The 8,070-nt window shown below is 38.0% G+C and overlaps 1 long non-coding RNA gene across 1 annotated transcript; it reads left to right on the top strand.

Annotated features, from left to right (window-relative positions):
- The first annotated feature begins 581 nt into the window (after positions 1-581).
- On the top strand, positions 582-1,974 carry LOC149228401 (uncharacterized). Its single transcript, XR_016247201.1, has 3 exons — positions 582-1,073; positions 1,645-1,754; positions 1,846-1,974. It is a non-coding gene; the product is annotated as an uncharacterized LOC149228401 (long non-coding RNA).
- Positions 1,975-8,070: the final 6,096 nt, after the last annotated feature.

Raw genomic sequence — 8,070 nt, forward strand, 5'->3', positions numbered from 1 at the left:
TATCTTCTATCAAATACTGAAAGAAGTAAATACATTGCAATAGCTCCAAACGAAAAACTCACTGACGAACATGGTGGTGCAACCTGCATCTCCTTTATAGAATAGAAGAAGAGGGAAGATACAATGCATCTGATCACATGCATCAGTGCTCAAGATGACTCAGACCCTCACCCTAGTCTAGTCACCTAAGGCACCCTAGTTGCAGGGATAACAATGCCGAGCAAGTCCACCTCAAATGGAAGACAAAATGAAAGCATATATCCCCTTCCTTGAGATCTGCTTCCTCTACCTAAACTGAAACTTACCCACATGAATGCCCTAACTGAATATAGATATGTTCCCTCCTACTACAAATACATCATGCATACGCAACTAAACTTACTCTGCACCAATCTCCAGTTTGCTTAGCTATTGACTGAGTTTGAACTCATCCTTACTGTTTGTTTCGTCAAACCAACTTCAGTTCTATTTGAGGATGAGACTGGAGGACTCTCTCTATCTGCTTTCTCCATGGCACCATAAAAGCATTAGAAGAGAAGGAGTTGATGCACAATGATGATGGCGCACACATTTGAAAAGCTAGTGTTCAACGGGGTGTCCGGTCTTACATAAGCATCCAGAACTTGGTTCAAGAGCCAACTAGATGATCACATCTATGATGCACTCTGTAGTAGGAGCATGTTATATAAGATTTCTCTCTCTCCTATTAGGGAACTCAACGGAAGCGAATAAGCCCCCTATTCCAACTCAATCTCCTGGTCCGATTCCCAGATAGTGGATGAGGTTCTATTGCTTGGTGTGCTTTCATGGTCATGTAAAATCTATAGTATCGCATAGCTGGCTTTATGCTCAACCGAAAATTACATTTCGTCATTACATTGGGTCAGAGGATACAGCAAAATTTCTCTCTCTGGGTTAACAGAAGGAAAATGGAGTTCAATGTGATGGTCAGTGGTCACTATGTTAGTTGTCAAACTCAAGGGAGATTGGAAACTTATTACCAATATAGACGGTTATTTCTCACAGAATGACAGTTAAGGGACCGAATGGAATCTTGCAACAAAGAAACACAGGTGAGTCTTTCTATAAACCCTCTCATATCTCCTCCCCAAAGGAAATTAAATGGAATATTAATTGAGGGCTGTCTCCATTAGACAGCTTCTAATTTTTCTTGATGGTTGTGCCCATTTCCCTGTATGACTGCCAATATCTTTGTGAAGAAAACATATGTATAGGCATTATTTCTACTTCGAAAAAGTAGGTTTAAACTTTATTCTAATTGAAGCTTTCAAATGTGGGTCGTTCTTACTATGTCAGAATGAAAGCTTTCCAATGTTTACCTTAATATGAGATATTCAACTGGTGTAAGTTGAAAGAATACCATTTTGTGTGCTGTTTAACTACATTCCTACCTTATTTCAATGTGAATTTTGAAATATAGCTTCCATGGTTGAAAGCCAGTAGACTGATGCATGCATAGGAAGCACAGGGCATGCATCTGAAGCATGTCTGGAATTAGACGTTTATAGTGGTATAACATATGTCCTTGCCATTGATTTGTAAATTTCTTCTTTACAAAGGGCTTACTTATCGTATTTTGAGCTTATGTCTGTTTCTCTCAGATAAAGCTTGTTATATTTTCAGAACAGGCAGGCAGACTTAGACAGGAATTGGAGATCATGCACTTGAAGCATTTATAAATCTTGATTTTTGGAGCATCTTCACAATCAACGGCTGTCATTCACAAAATTTAAGTGAGCATTTGAAGCAAAATACAAACAGATTGGATAGGGACGGGTTATCACACAAATCTGATACACAAATTTGCATGACACTTTTATACAGTCAATCCTGTCATGGTTGAAAGTTTCTCTGTTCGGACTGGTGCTTTCCAGATTTGGAGTGGTGCCTCTAGATGATGTATGCTGTTATCAACTGAATGTTCCTGCGTACACACTTTGATTTGATTAGCACTAAATTTGGATTAGTTTCTGTGTACAATAATTATGTTTTTAAGAATTCCCCAGGGTTGTTTTGGTTTGGTTGTGTGGATGTGGGTGGTGAATTGCCTTCGCTAAGGCATCTACTGATTGAAATCCCAATCAGATGGAGCAGAAATAAACCGAAGGATCATATTTATACGGTAATAGTTGATTTATATGCGTCCATTATTAATTGTTGTAAGGTAGCAGATTATCTGAAAGAAATCTTGTCACTTTTCTGGGAATCTTGTAGCCTTCGTTCCCACGGCGCAAAGATAACAGAACAAAATCTGCCCACATGTTGATATTCATCCCCGTAATGAACACCAGTAGACCAAGAATAAACGCCAGGCTCCTGATCCAGCGAACCATGTAGTTAATGTAGTGGGAATCCAGCGGATTTGCAGGTAGGTGTTGTATGTGTTGAAAGGAAGGCCATGGCAGTGATGCTCATGGGTAAAGGCTGTTAACCACTATAGCTTAACAGCTACAAGGTCGGAGGTTCAAGTCCTTCTATCGGTATTTGGGGTTTAGTGGGCTTTGGGTCCAGATTTTGAACCTGGCTCTGATACCATGTGTAAGGGCCTAATTCCTATTATTAGAGTCTCAATCTATTATACACTAACAGATCTATTTTCCTTTTGTTTTAAAAGTAAAAAAAAAGAACTTTTTGACCTTCTTACATAGATTTAAACATTTAACATCTTATCACTTTATCATAAGAAACATAAATTAAGGTGAGCTTCCCATTGATATCAACTTAACAAGAGTGGTCCATGGAAAATACCTGTTCCGGCGGTTGATGATGATACCTTTGTCTTATAGCTCCTGCTGAACGCTCCTTCTCACCGACCCAACCGGATTTACCTCCCAGCCAATTAGGAAATAAATTCTTAGCCTAGGAAACCTCCACAGGTTCCCTAGCCCTCCGTGCCCAAGTCCAACCAGATATAGTGTGTCCTCAAGAAGAACGTGCAAAACTAGATAATGATACTTTCCTCCTCTCAAACCCAAGAAACCTCCACAGGTTTCTAAGGTCTCCCAAAATCATGACAAGGCCAAACAATCACAACCAACCCCCACAATCCTAAGAAAGACTCCAACCCCCCTTTTTATACCCTCCTTCCCTTCTCCATCTCAACCACCTCTCATTAATGTCATTAACTTCTCATCCATCCTTACAATTGACTTCTCTTCTCCCAAGTAAGCTAGGGGTACATTTGGAAATGTGACATGAATATAAAATTGAGAATTTAATGGGAAAGGATCATGTCTTCTCCCAAGTAAATCTGAAAAGTACATTTGGGAATGTGAGGTGAATATATATATATATATATATATATATATATATATATATATATATATATATATATATATATATATATATATATATATTGATAATTAAATGGAGAGGACTATGTCTTCTCCCAAGTAAATGTGAGGGTACATTGGGGAATGTGAGATGTAATTACATGGAGAGGACCATGTCTTCTCCTTAGTAAATGTGAGGGTACATTGGGGAATGTGAGATGTAATTACATGGAGAGGACCATGTCTTCTCCTTAGTAAATGTGAGGGTACATTGGGTAATGTGAAATGAATACATATATTTTGAAATAATGGAAGGAGACCATATCCTACCTAATATTCAATTTGAGAAGGTAAGTGGGGAATTTGAATAATGGAAATCATGAATTTTATATTAGACCAATATTTCTCAATATTTTTAGATAATGTAAACATTAACAAAATTGTAGGATAAGATTTAAGTGGGGCATTACAAGATGCGTTTTTCCTGCATAGTTGTAACCATTCTCACTGATGTAGAATTCTTCTTACCCTACAACACTCTTCTTTCCCCATCATCTTCTAGGCACTCAATAGCCGTATCATAGTAGTCCACTTTAGTCCTATGAATGTACAACCAATCCATGCCCAAAAGAATACTATATTAACCTAAAGGAATCACATTTAGATGTGTTGATTTAGGCATACCATTCAGCTCAAATGCACATGATCTCACCCAATGATGAACTCTTCTCTTTGTCCCTATAGCCAACAACACCAACCAAGATTCTGCATGCACTTCTTTATTCAAGCCACACTTATCAACCAAGTCAGGATTGATATAACTATAATTAGATCCAGGGTCAATCAAAATGGAAATAACTTGATCGCAAAGCTTACCTTCCATCTTGATAATGGATGTATGACAATCGACCTGCCTATTATCCACCGCTATATAAATCCAAGGAATACTCTTCCCAAGATATCCAACTATATGTGCCTCTTTAGCACTATAAATATAAGGTCTACCACCCTAATGTTATGGACAATCTCTCCTACAATGCTCCCCACCACAAGTCCAACACTGCAAAGGCTTCCTACCATCGCATTTGTTCTACTCCTTAGGCTGAGACCCATTTCCTTTGTCAACTACATTGAACTTCTTGTATGATGCTACATTCTCCTTTTCACCTACATCTTCAAATCTTCCTTGCTTATTAACCCACTTTCCTTTAGTATTTTCATTAACTTTCCAATACCACTTAGTCTTAGACTTACACTTAGATTTCTCATAACAATGCTTCAACTTCCCCATGACTTCCTCCAATGACTGAGGCTCATCATACTCAATACAATTTTTAAATGCTAAATGCAATCCACTGATGAACCTTTAAACCTTTTTCTTCTCATCCTTAATCTATGGAACATACCTCATCGACTCCAAAAACTTGGTCATATACTCTTCATCTGTCGTAGATCCCATCTTCATCTCATAGAACTCCTTAGCCTTTCCATATAATATCTCTCAGAAAATTACTTCTTTCTAAATAGTTTTTAAACTCATTCCAACTCAACGCTTCTACATTGATGCCTCTAACATGCTTCACATCTTTCCTCAAGATATCCTCTTTTCACTTGAGACTGAAAATAACTATTCTAGCTTTCATATTCTATGTATAATCATGAAATTCGAAGAACTTCTTCATCCCAAGCATCCATGCTTTTGCATATTTCGATTTCTTCATCTCTCCAACAAACATAGGAGGCTTGGCTTTCTTGAACTCATATGGAAAACACTGCTTCTCGCTCCTCCTATAAGGATGATGGCAATGATGACCATTATGTCTCTCTAAACCAAAACGAGTATGGAACCCATAGGCACTACCTCTCCTGTCAAGTGTATCCAACCATCTACCACCTTTAACTATGTCATACCTGTCCAACCTGTGTCCCGATCAAGACCTTCTACCATATGCTGCATTAGTCCTTTCCTCTTGTCCATGAATTATCCGTGGTTGTCCCTATCGCTACAAATCTGATAGGCTCTAAAGGATCATCGCATTAACCTCGACTTTCTTTTCCTGGGCTCTAGGAAGTATTTCTTGTGATTCAATTATCATGTCATTGTCTTCCTTGCAAATTTTTACTTCTTCCTTTAAGCTTCTAAGTGTATCTACTATATCAGGAGAATACTCATCTCCTTATTCCTAAGTTGATCTATAAGGAGAGTCACGTGAATTGTAATCCACCATTTTTCTCGTCATCTCTAGTCTTCTTATTTCTACAAACATGTCATGTTAGATAAACCAAATAGAATCATAATCAAATCATACCTTAGTGAAGTTCAGGGGAGTCTATCTCATTTGCACAATCAATCAATATTATCACATATCAATCATCTCGACATCATCATGATGACACAAGCTTGCAACAATGACCATCACAACACATGCCTAACAAACATATTGGTAACTAACATGCATGCATAAAAATCACATCCAACCCATCTTGTCCAAGTGTTTAAACCTAGAAGCTTTGATACCACCCTGTAATGCCTCCTCCCACATTTACTCAAATTCACAAGTTTTTTGGGGTAAACATGAGACGAATGTCACTATGACATGACCCAACCTCCAAGCTCTAGTTAAGGAAGTGGGGCCTACAATCCGACCAAAAATTAGTATCCCTCGGAGACCACATACCATTCAGGGGGATGCAAACAACTCCAAGTGGTCAATCCCTAACCTGGAAACCTTTTTCACTATCGTAACACCCTAATTGCTTGCATACCAAAGCAAGAGTGTGGTTATGGGGCCCCAATTGCATGTATAAGATTTCTTCCATGTGGTTACGACCTAAATCCTCCAATTCAGTGCTAGTGGGTCTGATATATGAGCCACTTTTTATCAACCATTCAAATAATTATTAAAACATGGCAATATCCATAGGTAGAATACATCATATAACCAAAAAATAATCAGCATAGAAACCATGGATATTGAGACATAATGTCAACATAATAACCAGTACAAGTGCCCATAATTCACAATAGGAAAATAGTTCTTATTAACATCTAAAAATGCCAACCAAGTTAGGGACTTCCATGAACGATCTAACCATAGATTGGGATGAACAAAATATCTCTTTTAGCCAATCACCCCCACGTCATATTCCAAGCATGAATGTGGGATCTCATGGAATAAACCAAGACAAAACCAATCAAGGATTCCAGATGCCAAACCACCTCAACCCTCAACCACATTGATTCCACCTCTATGGTGCAGAAATCACTAACATCAACCAAATCGACCTCTACCCAAGATGTCTAGGGCTCCAGGAACTAGTAACTCAACCCAAATCCTTCCAGGGCTCCAGAGCATTTGTTCCAACTTTGGCTCTAGGTACTAGTAACTCAACCCACCAAGGGCTCCATAGAATTTGTCCCAACCTATGGCTCTAGGAACTAGTAGCTCAAACCAAACTATTCCATGGCTTCCAAAGTGTTTGTTCCAACCCACAACTATAGGGAACCTTAGCACCAATCATAAAAAAACAAGTGGAAAACCCCACAACACCATGGTTATCCAAGAAATGGAAAGGCAAGACTGAAACCACTATTAATCTAGGAAAATCTCCAGGCTAATGACATCACATAACCAAGGAATCACAAGCATATACCATGGATCCAAAAAGCAGCAAGGAAATCACACATGGAACCTAATACCTACAAATTAATCTAGTTGTAGTTTCTAATCCAACTATCTCCTTGTGCTTCCCTACTTTCATTTTCCTTCTTTCTCCAAATCCGAGTGAATGCTAGAATGCTCCAAGCATGCTCTAAGAATGATCTAAGTGTGAAAGAGTATGAGAGAATGAGAGAATGAAAAAGGAGAGGCCCAAAACTGAAATGACAAAAGCTATGAACTATTTCTCTGAATCATTTTTATCACTGAGGCCTCCATTTTATTCATTTTCCCTCTAATTTCCTTAGCATGCAAATTTGTGTCTCTTCACCTTCCTTTTCTCCTTTTTTTTTCATAAATAAATGCCAATTATTACCTCTTCTCCTTTGCCAATTTCCTTATCCATTAGTTAATCACAAGTGATGCCCACCAAGGTGTTTTTCCCAACATTCAGCTTGGAATACATGTTTCATGACCTTGGTCTTATTTATTTACATGGAAAATCAACTAGGGGTTGTTACAGTTTCACAGTTACATAACTAGAGTCATGTGGACAATGGATATAACATAGTTGACTATCACATCCAGAATGGGTTACTCTATAAGATTCACAAGTTATGTGTTCCTAAAGGTAAGTAATTGTAATTAATGAGAGAGGTTCACACCTCCAATATTGCAACAAATTTTGGTGTAGGGAAGACAATGGAAGAATTACAGAGGTATGTGTACTAGCCTAGGATGTAAGAAGGTGTATCTAAATTCATAAGAGGTTGTATGGTTTGTTGTACTAGCAATCTTAATAACAAGAAACATGGTTTATACCATCGCTTACCTCTACCAACTCATCCTCAAGAAAGAAATTCCATGGATTTTGTAGGATTCTTACCAACAACCAAGGGGCATGACTATTGTTTGTGGTAGTTTACAAGTTCAACAAGATGTGCATTCTTGTGCCCTATAAGAATACCATCAATAAGAAAGAAGTAGAAAAATGTTCCTTTAACTAGTTGGTACACTTTTAGATACCAAGGAGCATCATTTTAGATAAAAAAACCAAATTTCTTAGAGCATTTTGGACTACATTAGGGGAGAAGATGGACACAAAGTTGAAGAGGTAA

Source organism: Pinus tabuliformis, chromosome J (assembly GCF_031772625.1).
Source record: "Pinus tabuliformis cultivar Carrire ecotype Pingquan chromosome J, CPIR1, whole genome shotgun sequence".
Classification (NCBI taxonomy): domain Eukaryota; kingdom Viridiplantae; phylum Streptophyta; class Pinopsida; order Pinales; family Pinaceae; genus Pinus; species Pinus tabuliformis.